Below are 13603 nucleotides of genomic sequence, written 5' to 3' on the forward strand. Positions count from 1 at the left end.
CTCATGGCGTAAAAGTCATGCATGTGAAAAAGTTCGAATCGCTGATGTATTTATAGTGCGGCCTCAAGTCATCATTTTTGAAGCAATTGCGCCAACTTTTTTCACGAGGGTCGACCATGTAAGAATGCATCCACACACCAAATATTTTTATTCTGAAACTAATACTTTTGAGAATAGCTCTCATGGCGTAAAAGTCATGCATGTGAAAAAGTTCGAATCGCTGATGTATTTATAGTGCGGCCTCAATTCATCATTTTTGAAGCAATTGCGCCAACTTTTTCATGAGGGTCGACCATGTAAGAATGCATCCATACACCAAATATTTTTATTCTGAAACTTATACTTTTGAGAATAGCTCTCATGGCGTAAAAGTCATGCATGTGAAAAAGTTCGAATCGCTGATGTATTTATAGTGCGACCTCAAGTCATCATTTTTGATGCAATTGCGCCAACTTTTTTCATGAGGGTCCAACATGTAAGAATGCAACTATACACCAAATATTTTTATTCTGAAACTAATACTTTTGAGAATAGCTCTCATGGCGTAAAAGTCATGCATGTGAAAAAGTTCGAATCGCTGATGTATTTATAGTGCGGCCTCAAGTCATCATTTTTTATGCAATTGCGCCAACTTTTTTCATGACGGTCGACCATGTAAGAATGCATCCACACACCAAATATTTTTATTCTGAAACTTATACTTTTGAGAATAGCTCTCATGGCGTAAAAGTCATGCATGTGAAAAAGTTCGAATCGCTGATGTATTTATAGTGCGGCCTCAAGTCATCATTTTTTATGCAATTGCGCCATTTTTTTCATGAGGGTCGACCATGTAAGAATGCATCCACACACCAAATATTTTTATTCTGAAACTAAAACTTTTGAGAATAGCTCTCATGGCGTAAAAGTCATGCATGTGAAAAAGTTCGAATCGCTGATGTATTTATAGTGCGGCCTCAAGTCATCATTTTTGATGCAATTGCGCCAATTTTTTATATGAGGGTCCACCATGTAAGAATGCAACTATACACCAAATATTTTTATTCTAAAACTAATACTTTTGAGAATAGCTCTCATGGCGTAAAAGTGATGCATGTGAAAAAGTTCGAATCGCTGATGTATTTATAGCGCGGCCTCAAGTCATCATTTTTGATGCAAATGCGCCAATATTTTTCATGAGGGTCGACCATGTAAGAATGCATCCACACACCAAATATTTTTATTCTGAAACTTATACTTTTGAGAATAGCTCTCATTGCGTAAAAGTCATGCATGTGAAAAAGATCGAATCGCTGATGTATTTATAGTGCGACCTCAAGTCATCATTTTTTATGCAAATGCGCCAATATATTTCACGAGGGTCCACCATGTGAGTATGCATCCACACACCAAATATTTTTATTCTGAAACCAATACGTTTGAGAATAGCTCTCATGGCGTAAAAGTGATGCATGTGAAAAAGTTCGAATCGCTGATGTATTTATAGTGCGGCCTCAAGTCATCATTTTTGAAGAAATTGCGCCAACTTTTTCATGAGGGTCGACCATGTAAGAATGCATCCACACACCAAATATTTTTATTCTGAAACTTATACTTTTGAGAATAGCTCTCATCGAGTAAAAGTCATGCATGTGAAAAAGTTCGAATCGCTGATGTATTTATAGTGCGGCCTCAAGTCATCATTTTTGATGCAATTGCGCCAACTTTTTTCATGAGGGTCGACCATGTAAGAATGCATCCACACACCAAATATTTTTATTCTGAAACTTATACTTTTGAGAATAGCTCTCATGGCGTAAAAGTCATGCCTCATGTGAAAAAGTTCGAATCGCTGATGTATTTATAGTGCGGCCTCAAGTCATCATTTTTTATGCAATTGCGCCAACTTTTTCATGAGGGTCGACCATGTAAGAATGCATCCACACACCAAATATTTTTATTCTGAAACTTATACTTTTGAGAATAGCTCTCATGGCGTAAAAGTCATGCATGTGAAAAAGTTCGAATCGCTGATGTATTTATAGTGCGGCCTCAAGTCATCATTTTTTATGCAATTGCGCCATTTTTTTCATGAGGGTCGACCATGTAAGAATGCATCCACACACCAAATATTTTTATTCTGAAACTAAAACTTTTGAGAATAGCTCTCATGGCGTAAAAGTCATGCATGTGAAAAAGTTCGAATCGCTGATGTATTTATAGTGCGGCCTCAAGTCATCATTTTTGATGCAATTGCGCCAATTTTTTATATGAGGGTCCACCATGTAAGAATGCAACTATACACCAAATATTTTTATTCTAAAACTAATACTTTTGAGAATAGCTCTCATGGCGTAAAAGTGATGCATGTGAAAAAGTTCGAATCGCTGATGTATTTATAGCGCGGCCTCAAGTCATCATTTTTGATGCAAATGCGCCAATATTTTTCATGAGGGTCGACCATGTAAGAATGCATCCACACACCAAATATTTTTATTCTGAAACTTATACTTTTGAGAATAGCTCTCATTGCGTAAAAGTCATGCATGTGAAAAAGATCGAATCGCTGATGTATTTATAGTGCGACCTCAAGTCATCATTTTTTATGCAAATGCGCCAATATATTTCACGAGGGTCCACCATGTGAGTATGCATCCACACACCAAATATTTTTATTCTGAAACCAATACGTTTGAGAATAGCTCTCATGGCGTAAAAGTGATGCATGTGAAAAAGTTCGAATCGCTGATGTATTTATAGTGCGGCCTCAAGTCATCATTTTTGAAGAAATTGCGCCAACTTTTTCATGAGGGTCGACCATGTAAGAATGCATCCACACACCAAATATTTTTATTCTGAAACTTATACTTTTGAGAATAGCTCTCATCGAGTAAAAGTCATGCATGTGAAAAAGTTCGAATCGCTGATGTATTTATAGTGCGGCCTCAAGTCATCATTTTTGATGCAATTGCGCCAACTTTTTTCATGAGGGTCGACCATGTAAGAATGCATCCACACACCAAATATTTTTATTCTGAAACTTATACTTTTGAGAATAGCTCTCATGGCGTAAAAGTCATGCCTCATGTGAAAAAGTTCGAATCGCTGATGTATTTATAGTGCGGCCTCAAGTCATCATTTTTTATGCAATTGCGCCAACTTTTTCATGAGGGTCGACCATGTAAGAATGCATCCACACACCAAATATTTTTATTCTGAAACTTATACTTTTGAGAATAGCTCTCATGGCGTAAAAGTCATGCATGTGAAAAAATTCGAATCGCTGATGTATTTATAGTGCGGCCTCAAGTCATCATTTTTGATGCAATTGCGCCAACTTTTTTCATGAGGGTCGACCATGTAAGAATGCAACTATACACCAAATATTTTTATTCTGAAACTAATACTTTTGAGAATAGCTCTCATGGCGTAAAAGTCATGCATGTGAAAAAGTTCGAATCGCTGATGTATTTATAGTGCGGCCTCAAGTCATGATTTTTGATACAATTGCGCCAACTTTTTTCATGAGGGTCCACCATGTAAGAATGCATCCACACACCAAATATTTTTATTCTGAAACTAATACTTTTGAGAATAGCTCTCATGGCGTAAAAGTCATGCATGTGAAAAAGTTCGAATTGCTGATGTATTTATAGCGCGGCCTCAAGTCATCATTTTTTATGCAATTGCGCCAACTGTTTTTCATGAGGGTCGACCATGTAAGAATGCATCCACACACCAAATATTTTTATTCTGAAACTTATACTTTTGAGAATAGCTCTCATGGCGTAAAAGTCATGCCTCATGTGAAAAAGTTCGAATCGCTGATGTATTTATAGTGCGGCCTCAAGTCATTATTTTTTATGCAATTGCGCCAACTTTTTCATGAGGGTCGACCATGTAAGAATGCATCCACACACCAAATATTTTTATTCTGAAACTTATACTTTTGAGAATAGCTCTCATGGCGTAAAAGTCATGCATGTGAAAAAATTCGAATCGCTGATGTATTTATAGTGCGGCCTCAAGTCATCATTTTTGATGCAATTGCGCCAACTTTTTTCATGAGGGTCGACCATGTAAGAATGCAACTATACACCAAATATTTTTATTCTGAAACTAATACTTTTGAGAATAGCTCTCATGGCGTAAAAGTCATGCATGTGAAAAAGTTCGAATCGCTGATGTATTTATAGTGCGGCCTCAAGTCATGATTTTTGATACAATTGCGCCAACTTTTTTCATGAGGGTCCACCATGTAAGAATGCATCCACACACCAAATATTTTTATTCTGAAACTAATACTTTTGAGAATAGCTCTCATGGCGTAAAAGTCATGCATGTGAAAAAGTTCGAATTGCTGATGTATTTATAGCGCGGCCTCAAGTCATCATTTTTTATGCAATTGCGCCAACTGTTTTTCATGAGGGTCGACCATGTAAGAATGCATCCACACACCAAATATTTTTATTCTGAAACTTATACTTTTGAGAATAGCTCTCATGGCGTAAAAGTCATGCCTTATGTGAAAAAGTTCGAATCGCTGATGTATTTATAGTGCGACCTCAAGTCATCATTTTTTAAGCAAATGCGCCAATATTTTTCACGAGGGTCGACCATGTAAGTATGCATCCACACACCAAATATTTTTATTCTGAAACTAATACTTTTGAGAATAGCTCTCATGGCGTAAAAGTCATGCATGTGAAAAAGTTCGAATCGCTGATGTATTTATAGTGCGGCCTCAAGTCATCATTGTTGATGCAATTGCGCCAATTTTTTTTCATGACGGTCGACCATGTAAGAATGCATCCACACACCAAATATTTTTATTCTGAAACTAATACTTTTGAGAATAGCTCTCATGGCGTAAAAGTCATGCATGTGAAAAAGTTCGAATCGCTGATGTATTTATAGTGCGGCCTCAAGTCATCATTTTTGAAGCAATTGCGCCAACTTTTTTCATGAGGGTCGACCATGTAAGAATGCATCCACACACCAAATATTTTTATTCTGAAACTAATACTTTTGAGAATAGCTCTCATGGCGTAAAAGTCATGCATGTGAAAAAGTTCGAATCGCTGATGTATTTATAGTGCGGCCTCAAGTCATCATTTTTGAAGCAATTGCGCCAACTTTTTTCATGAGGGTCGACCATGTAAGAATGCATCCACACACCAAATATTTTTATTCTGAAACTTATACTTTTGAGAATAGCTCTCATGGCGTAAAAGTCATGCATGTGAAAAAGTTCGAATCGCTGATGTATTTATAGTGCAGCCTCAAGTCATCATTTTTGATGCAATTGCGCCAACTTTTTTCATGAGGGTCCACCATGTAAGAATGCAACTATACACCAAATATTTTTATTCTGAAACTAATACTTTTGAGAATAGCTCTCATGGCGTAAAAGTCATGCATGTGAAAAAGTTCGAATCGCTGATGTATTTATAGTGCGGCCTCAATTCATCATTTTTTATGCAATTGCGCCAACTTTTTCATGAGGGTCGACCATGTAAGAATGCATCCATACACCAAATATTTTTATTCTGAAACTTATACTTTTGAGAATAGCTCTCATGGCGTAAAAGTCATGCATGTGAAAAAGTTCGAATCGCTGATGTATTTATAGTGCGGCCTCAATTCATCATTTTTGAAGCAATTGCGTCAACTTTTTCATGAGGGTCGACCATGTAAGAATGCATCCACACACCAAATATTTTTATTCTGAAACTTATACTTTTGAGAATAGCTCTCATCGAGTAAAAGTCATGCATGTGAAAAAGTTCGAATCGCTGATGTATTTATAGTGCGGCCTCAAGTCATCATTTTTGATGCAATTGCGCCAACTTTTTTCATGAGGGTCGACCATGTAAGAATGCATCCACACACCAAATATTTTTATTCTGAAACTTATACTTTTGAGAATAGCTCTCATGGCGTAAAAGTCATGCCTCATGTGAAAAAGTTCGAATCGCTGATGTATTTATAGTGCGGCCTCAAGTCATCATTTTTTATGCAATTGCGCCAACTTTTTCATGAGGGTCGACCATGTAAGAATGCATCCACACACCAAATATTTTTATTCTGAAACTTATACTTTTGAGAATAGCTCTCATGGCGTAAAAGTCATGCATGTGAAAAAATTCGAATCGCTGATGTATTTATAGTGCGGCCTCAAGTCATCATTTTTGATGCAATTGTGCCAACTTTTTTCATGAGGGTCGACCATGTAAGAATGCAACTATACACCAAATATTTTTATTCTGAAACTAATACTTTTGAGAATAGCTCTCATGGCGTAAAAGTCATGCATGTGAAAAAGTTCGAATCGCTGATGTATTTATAGCGCGGCCTCAAGTCATCATTTTTGATACAATTGCGCCAACTTTTTTCATGAGGGTCCACCATGTAAGAATGCATCCACACACCAAATATTTTTATTCTGAAACTAATACTTTTGAGAATAGCTCTCATGGCGTAAAAGTCATGCATGTGAAAAAGTTCGAATTGCTGATGTATTTATAGCGCGGCCTCAAGTCATCATTTTTTATGCAATTGCGCCAACTGTTTTTCATGAGGGTCGACCATGTAAGAATGCATCCACACACCAAATATTTTTATTCTGAAACTTATACTTTTGAGAATAGCTCTCATGGCGTAAAAGTCATGCCTCATGTGAAAAAGTTCGAATCGCTGATGTATTTATAGTGCGACCTCAAGTCATCATTTTTTAAGCAATTGCGCCAATATTTTTCACGAGGGTCGACCATGTAAGTATGCATCCACACACCAAATATTTTTATTCTGAAACTAATACTTTTGAGAATAGCTCTCATGGCGTAAAAGTCATGCATGTGAAAAAGTTCGAATCGCTGATGTATTTATAGTGCGGCCTCAAGTCATCATTGTTGATGCAATTGCGCCAATTTTTTTCATGACGGTCGACCATGTAAGAATGCATCCACACACCAAATATTTTTATTCTGAAACTAATACTTTTGAGAATAGCTCTCATGGCGTAAAAGTCATGCATGTGAAAAAGTTCGAATCGCTGATGTATTTATAGTGCGGCCTCAAGTCATCATTTTTGAAGCAATTGCGCCAACTTTTTTCATGAGGGTCGACCATGTAAGAATGCATCCACACACCAAATATTTTTATTCTGAAACTTATACTTTTGAGAATAGCTCTCATGGCGTAAAAGTCATGCATGTGAAAAAGTTCGAATCGCTGATGTATTTATAGTGCGGCCTCAAGTCATCATTTTTGAAGCAATTGCGCCAACTTTTTTCACGAGGGTCGACCATGTAAGAATGCATCCACACACCAAATATTTTTATTCTGAAACTTATACTTTTGAGAATAGCTCTCATGGCGTAAAAGTGATGCATGTGAAAAAGTTCGAATCGCTGATGTATTTATAGTGCGACCTCAAGTCATCATTTTTTATGCAAATGCGCCAACTTTTTCATGAGGGTCGACCATGTAAGTATGCATCCACACATCAAATATTTTTATTCTGAAACTAATACTTTTGAGAATAGCTCTCATGGCGTAAAAGTCATGCATGTGAAAAAGTTCGAATCGCTGATGTATTTATAGTGCGGCCTCAATTCATCATTTTTTATGCAATTGCGCCAACTTTTTCATGAGGGTCGACCATGTAAGAATGCATCCATACACCAAATATTTTTATTCTGAAACTTATACTTTTGAGAATAGCTCTCATGGCGTAAAAGTCATGCATGTGAAAAAGTTCGAATCGCTGATGTATTTATAGTGCAGCCTCAAGTCATCATTTTTGATGCAATTGCGCCAACTTTTTTCATGAGGGTCCACCATGTAAGAATGCAACTATACACCAAATATTTTTATTCTGAAACTAATACTTTTGAGAATAGCTCTCATGGCGTAAAAGTCATGCATTTGAAAAAGTTCGAATCGCTGATGTATTTATAGTGCGGCCTCAATTCATCATTTTTTATGCAATTGCGCCAACTTTTTCATGAGGGTCGACCATGTAAGAATGCATCCATACACCAAATATTTTTATTCTGAAACTTATACTTTTGAGAATAGCTCTCATGGCGTAAAAGTCATGCATGTGAAAAAGTTCGAATCGCTGATGTATTTATAGTGCGGCCTCAATTCATCATTTTTGAAGCAATTGCGTCAACTTTTTCATGAGGGTCGACCATGTAAGAATGCATCCACACACCAAATATTTTTATTCTGAAACTTATACTTTTGAGAATAGCTCTCATCGAGTAAAAGTCATGCATGTGAAAAAGTTCGAATCGCTGATGTATTTATAGTGCGGCCTCAAGTCATCATTTTTGATGCAATTGCGCCAACTTTTTTCATGAGGGTCGACCATGTAAGAATGCATCCACACACCAAATATTTTTATTCTGAAACTTATACTTTTGAGAATAGCTCTCATGGCGTAAAAGTCATGCATGTGAAAAAGTTCGAATCGCTGATGTATTTATAGTGCGGCCTCAAGTCATCATTTTTTATGCAATTGCGCCAACTTTTTCATGAGGGTCGACCATGTAAGAATGCATCCACACACCAAATATTTTTATTCTGAAACTTATACTTTTGAGAATAGCTCTCATGGCGTAAAAGTCATGCATGTGAAAAAATTCGAATCGCTGATGTATTTATAGTGCGGCCTCAAGTCATCATTTTTGATGCAATTGTGCCAACTTTTTTCATGAGGGTCGACCATGTAAGAATGCAACTATACACCAAATATTTTTATTCTGAAACTAATACTTTTGAGAATAGCTCTCATGGCGTAAAAGTCATGCATGTGAAAAAGTTCGAATCGCTGATGTATTTATAGTGCGGCCTCAAGTCATCATTTTTGATACAATTGCGCCAACTTTTTTCATGAGGGTCCACCATGTAAGAATGCATCCACACACCAAATATTTTTATTCTGAAACTAATACTTTTGAGAATAGCTCTCATGGCGTAAAAGTCATGCATGTGAAAAAGTTCGAATTGCTGATGTATTTATAGCGCGGCCTCAAGTCATCATTTTTTATGCAATTGCGCCAACTGTTTTTCATGAGGGTCGACCATGTAAGAATGCATCCACACACCAAATATTTTTATTCTGAAACTTATACTTTTGAGAATAGCTCTCATGGCGTAAAAGTCATGCCTTATGTGAAAAAGTTCGAATCGCTGATGTATTTATAGTGCGACCTCAAGTTATCATTTTTTAAGCAAATGCGCCAATATTTTTCACGAGGGTCGACCATGTAAGTATGCATCCACACACCAAATATTTTTATTCTGAAACTTATACTTTTGAGAATAGCTCTCATGGCGTAAAAGTCATGCATGTGAAAAAGTTCGAATCGCTGATGTATTTATAGTGCGGCCTCAAGTCATCATTTTTGAAGCAATTGCGCCAACTTTTTTCACGAGGGTCGACCATGTAAGAATGCATCCACACACCAAATATTTTTATTCTGAAACTTATACTTTTGAGAATAGCTCTCATGGCGTAAAAGTGATGCATGTGAAAAAGTTCGAATCGCTGATGTATTTATAGTGCGACCTCAAGTCATCATTTTTTATGCAAATGCGCCAACTTTTTCATGAGGGTCGACCATGTAAGTATGCATCCACACATCAAATATTTTTATTCTGAAACTAATACTTTTGAGAATAGCTCTCATGGCGTAAAAGTCATGCATGTGAAAAAGTTCGAATCGCTGATGTATTTATAGTGCGGCCTCAATTCATCATTTTTTATGCAATTGCGCCAACTTTTTCATGAGGGTCGACCATGTAAGAATGCATCCATACACCAAATATTTTTATTCTGAAACTTATACTTTTGAGAATAGCTCTCATGGCGTAAAAGTCATGCATGTGAAAAAGTTCGAATCGCTGATGTATTTATAGTGCAGCCTCAAGTCATCATTTTTGATGCAATTGCGCCAACTTTTTTCATGAGGGTCCACCATGTAAGAATGCAACTATACACCAAATATTTTTATTCTGAAACTTATACTTTTGAGAATAGCTCTCATGGCGTAAAAGTCATGCATGTGAAAAAGTTCGAATCGCTGATGTATTTATAGTGCGGCCTCAAGTCATCATTTTTTATGCAATTGCGCCAACTTTTTTCATGAGGGTCCACCATGTAAGAATGCATCCACACACCAAATATTTTTATTCTGAAACTAATACTTTTGAGAATAGCTCTCATGGCGTAAAAGTCATGCATGTGAAAAAGTTCGAATCGCTGATGTATTTATAGTGCGGCCTCAAGTCATCATTTTTTATGCAATTGCGCCATTTTTTTCATGAGGGTCGACCATGTAAGAATGCATCCACACACCAAATATTTTTATTCTGAAACTAAAACTTTTGAGAATAGCTCTCATCGAGTAAAAGTCATGCATGTGAAAAAGTTCGAATCGCTGATGTATTTATAGTGCGGCCTCAAGTCATCATTTTTGATGCAATTGCGCCAACTTTTTATATGAGGGTCGACCATGTAAGAATGCAACTATACACGAAATATTTTTATTCTAAAACTAATACTTTTGAGAATAGCTCTCATGGCGTAAAAGTGATGCATGTGAAAAAGTTCGAATCGCTGATGTATTTATAGCGCGGCCTCAAGTCATCATTTTTTATGCAAATGCGCCAATATTTTTCATGAGGGTCGACCATGTAAGAATGCATCCACACACCAAATATTTTTATTCTGAAACTAATACTTTTGAGAATAGCTCTCATGGCGTAAAAGTCATGCATGTGAAAAAGATCGAATCGCTGATGTATTTATAGTGCGGCCTCAAGTCATCATTTTTTATGCAAATGCGCCAATATTTTTCACGAGGGTCGACCATGTGAGTATGCATCCACACACCAAATATTTTTATTCTAAAACCAATACGTTTGAGAATAGCTCTCATGGCGTAAAAGTGATGCATGTGAAAAAGTTTGAATCGCTGATGTATTTATAGTACGGCCTCAAGTCATCATTTTTGATGCAATTGCGCCAACTTTTTTCATGAGGGTCGACCATGTAAGAATGCATCCATACACCAAATATTTTTATTCTGAAACTTATACTTTTGAGAATAGCTCTCATCGAGTAAAAGTCATGCATGTGAAAAAGTTCGAATCGCTGATGTATTTATAGTGCGGCCTCAAGTCATCATTTTTGATGCAATTGCGCCAACTTTTTTCATGAGGGTCCACCATGTAAGAATGCATCCACACACCAAATATTTTTATTCTGAAACTTATACTTTTGAGAATAGCTCTCATGGCGTAAAAGTGATGCATGTGAAAAAGTTTGAATCGCTGATGTATTTATAGTACGGCCTCAAGTCATCATTTTTTATGCAAATGCGCCAATATTTTCCATGAGGGTCGACCATGTTAGAATGCATCCACACACCAAATATTTTTATTCTGAAACTTATACTTTTGAGAATAGCTCTCATGGCGTAAAAGTCATGCATGTGAAAAAATTCGAATCGCTGATGTATTTATAGTGCGGCCTCAAGTCATCATTTTTGATGCAATTGTGCCAACTTTTTTCATGAGGGTCGACCATGTAAGAATGCAACTATACACCAAATATTTTTATTCTGAAACTAATACTTTTGAGAATAGCTCTCATGGCGTAAAAGTCATGCATGTGAAAAAGTTCGAATCGCTGATGTATTTATAGTGCGGCCTCAAGTCATCATTTTTGATACAATTGCGCCAACTTTTTTCATGAGGGTCCACCATGTAAGAATGCATCCACACACCAAATATTTTTATTCTGAAACTAATACTTTTGAGAATAGCTCTCATGGCGTAAAAGTCATGCATGTGAAAAAGTTCGAATTGCTGATGTATTTATAGCGCGGCCTCAAGTCATCATTTTTTATGCAATTGCGCCAACTTTTTTCATGAGGGTCCACCATGTAAGAATGCATCCACACACCAAATATTTTTATTCTGAAACTTATACTTTTGAGAATAGCTCTCATGGCGTAAAAGTCATGCCTTATGTGAAAAAGTTCGAATCGCTGATGTATTTATAGTGCGACCTCAAGTCATCATTTTTTATGCAAATGCGCCAATATTTTTCACGAGGGTCGACCATGTAAGTATGCATCCACACACCAAATATTTTTATTCTGAAACTAATACTTTTGAGAATAGCTCTCATGGCGTAAAAGTCATGCATGTGAAAAAGTTCGAATCGCTGATGTATTTATAGTGCGGCCTCAAGTCATCATTGTTGATGCAAATGCGCCAATATTTTTCACGAGGGTCGACCATGTGAGTATGCATCCACACACCAAATATTTTTATTCTAAAACCAATACGTTTGAGAATAGCTCTCATGGCGTAAAAGTGATGCATGTGAAAAAGTTTGAATCGCTGATGTATTTATAGTACGGCCTCAAGTCATCATTTTTGATGCAATTGCGCCAACTTTTTTCATGAGGGTCGACCATGTAAGAATGCATCCATACACCAAATATTTTTATTCTGAAACTTATACTTTTGAGAATAGCTCTCATCGAGTAAAAGTCATGCATGTGAAAAAGTTCGAATCGCTGATGTATTTATAGTGCGGCCTCAAGTCATCATTTTTGATGCAATTGCGCCAACTTTTTTCATGAGGGTCCACCATGTAAGAATGCATCCACACACCAAATATTTTTATTCTGAAACTTATACTTTTGAGAATAGCTCTCATGGCGTAAAAGTGATGCATGTGAAAAAGTTTGAATCGCTGATGTATTTATAGTACGGCCTCAAGTCATCATTTTTTATGCAAATGCGCCAATATTTTCCATGAGGGTCGACCATGTTAGAATGCATCCACACACCAAATATTTTTATTCTGAAACTTATACTTTTGAGAATAGCTCTCATGGCGTAAAAGTCATGCATGTGAAAAAATTCGAATCGCTGATGTATTTATAGTGCGGCCTCAAGTCATCATTTTTGATGCAATTGTGCCAACTTTTTTCATGAGGGTCGACCATGTAAGAATGCAACTATACACCAAATATTTTTATTCTGAAACTAATACTTTTGAGAATAGCTCTCATGGCGTAAAAGTCATGCATGTGAAAAAGTTCGAATCGCTGATGTATTTATAGTGCGGCCTCAAGTCATCATTTTTGATACAATTGCGCCAACTTTTTTCATGAGGGTCCACCATGTAAGAATGCATCCACACACCAAATATTTTTATTCTGAAACTAATACTTTTGAGAATAGCTCTCATGGCGTAAAAGTCATGCATGTGAAAAAGTTCGAATTGCTGATGTATTTATAGCGCGGCCTCAAGTCATCATTTTTTATGCAATTGCGCCAACTTTTTTCATGAGGGTCCACCATGTAAGAATGCATCCACACACCAAATATTTTTATTCTGAAACTTATACTTTTGAGAATAGCTCTCATGGCGTAAAAGTCATGCCTTATGTGAAAAAGTTCGAATCGCTGATGTATTTATAGTGCGACCTCAAGTCATCATTTTTTATGCAAATGCGCCAATATTTTTCACGAGGGTCGACCATGTAAGTATGCATCCACACACCAAATATTTTTATTCTGAAACTAATAC

This window comes from Haliotis rufescens, unplaced genomic scaffold (assembly GCF_023055435.1).
Source record: "Haliotis rufescens isolate VD_foot unplaced genomic scaffold, xgHalRufe1.0.p SCAF_4, whole genome shotgun sequence".
Lineage (NCBI taxonomy): Eukaryota > Metazoa > Mollusca > Gastropoda > Lepetellida > Haliotidae > Haliotis > Haliotis rufescens.